This window comes from Ovis canadensis, chromosome 15 (genome assembly GCF_042477335.2).
Source record: "Ovis canadensis isolate MfBH-ARS-UI-01 breed Bighorn chromosome 15, ARS-UI_OviCan_v2, whole genome shotgun sequence".
Taxonomy (NCBI): Eukaryota; Metazoa; Chordata; class Mammalia; order Artiodactyla; family Bovidae; genus Ovis; species Ovis canadensis.
Genome location: NC_091259.1, coordinates 85,268,007 through 85,270,012, shown reverse-complemented (window position 1 = coordinate 85,270,012; position 2,006 = coordinate 85,268,007).

Here is a 2,006-nt window from a genome sequence, read left to right as displayed (position 1 = left end):
ACAGTGCTGCGATGAACATTGGGGTACATGTGTCTCTTTCAATTCTGGTTTCCTCGGTGTGTATGCCCAGCAGTGGGATTGCTGGGTCATAAGGTAGTTCTATTTGCAATTTTTTAAGGAATCTCCACACTGTTCTCCATAGTGGCTGTACTAGTTTGCATTCCCACCAACAGTGTAGGAGGGTTCCCTTTTCTCCACACCCTCTCCAGCATTTATTGCTTGCAGATTTTTGGATCGCAGCCATTCTGACTGGTGTGAAGTGGTACCTCATTGTGGTTTTGATTTGCATTTCTCTAATAATGAGTGATGTTGAGCATCTTTTCATGTGTTTGTTAGCCATCCGTATGTCTTCTTTGGAGAAATGTCTATTTAGTTCTTTGGCCCATTTTTTGATTGGGTCGTTTATTTTTCTGGAGTTGAGCTGCATAAGTTGCTTGTATATTTTTGAGATTAGTTGTTTGTCAGTTGCTTCATTTGCTATTATTTTCTCCCATTCAGCAGGCTGTCTTTTCACCTTGCTTATAGTTTCCTTTGTTGTGCAGAAGCTTTTAATTTTAATTAGATCCCATTTGTTTATTTTTGCTTTTATTTCCAGCATTCTGGGAGGTGGATCATAGAGGATCCTGCTGTGATTTATGTCTGAGAGTGTTTTGCCTATGTTCTCCTCTAGGAGTTTTATAGTTTCTGATCTTACATTTAGATCTTTAATCCATTTTGAGTTTATTTTTGTGTGCGGTGTTAGAAAGTGATCTAGTTTCATTCTTTTACAAGTGGTTGACCAGTTTTCCCAGCACCACTTGTTAAAGAGATTGTCTTTACTCCATTGTATATTCTTGCCTCCTTTGTCAAAGATAAGGTGTCCATATGTGTGTGGATTTATCTCTGGGCTTTGTATTTTGTTCCATTGATCTATATGTCTGTCTTTGTGCCAGTACCATACTGTCTTGATGACTGTGGCTTTGTAGTAGAGCCTGAAGTCAGGCAAGTTGATTCCTCCAGTTCCATTCTTCTTTCTCAAGATTGCTTTGGCTATTCGAGGTTTTTTGTATTTCCATACAAATCTTGAAATTATTTGTTCTAGTTCTGTGAAAAATGTGGCTGGTAACTTGATAGGGATTGCATTGAATTTGTAAATTGCTTTGGGTAGTATACTCATTTTCACTATATTGATTCTTCCAATCCATGAACATGGTATATTTCTCCATCTATTAGTGTCCTCTTTGATTTCTTTCATCAGTGTTTTATAGTTTTCCATATATAGGTCTTTAGTTTCTTTAGGAAGATATATTCCTAAGTATTTTATTCTTTTCGTTGCAATGGTGAATGGAATTGTTTCCTTAATTTCTTTTTCTACTTTCTCATTATTCGTGTATAGGAATGCAAGGGATTTCTGTGTGTTGATTTTATATCCTGCAACTTTACTATATTCATTGATGAGCTCTAGTAATTTTCTGGTGGAGTCTTTAGGGTTTTCCATGTAGAGGATCATGTCATCTGCAAACAGTGAGAGTTTTACTTCTTCTTTTCCAATTTGGATTCCTTTTATTTCTTTTTCTGCTCTGATTGCTGTGGCCAAAACTTCCAGAACTATGTTGAATAGTAGCGGTGAAAGTGGACACCCTTGTCTTGTTCCTGACTTTAGGGGAAATGCTTTCAATTTTTCACCATTGAGGATAATGTTTGCTGTGGGTTTGTCATAGATAGCTTTTATTATGTTGAGGTATGTTCCTTCTATTCCTGCTTTCTGGAGAGTTTTTATCATAAATGGATGTTGAATTTTGTCAAAGGCCTTCTCTGCATCTATTGAGATAATCATATGGTTTTTATTTTTCAATTTGTTAATGTGGTGAATTACATTGATTGATTTGCGGATATTGAAGAATCCTTGCATCCCTGGGATAAAGCCCACTTGGTCATGGTGTATGATCTTTTTAATGTGTTGTTGGATTCTGATTGCTAGAATTTTGTTGAGGATTTTTGCATCTATGTTCATCAGAGATATTGGC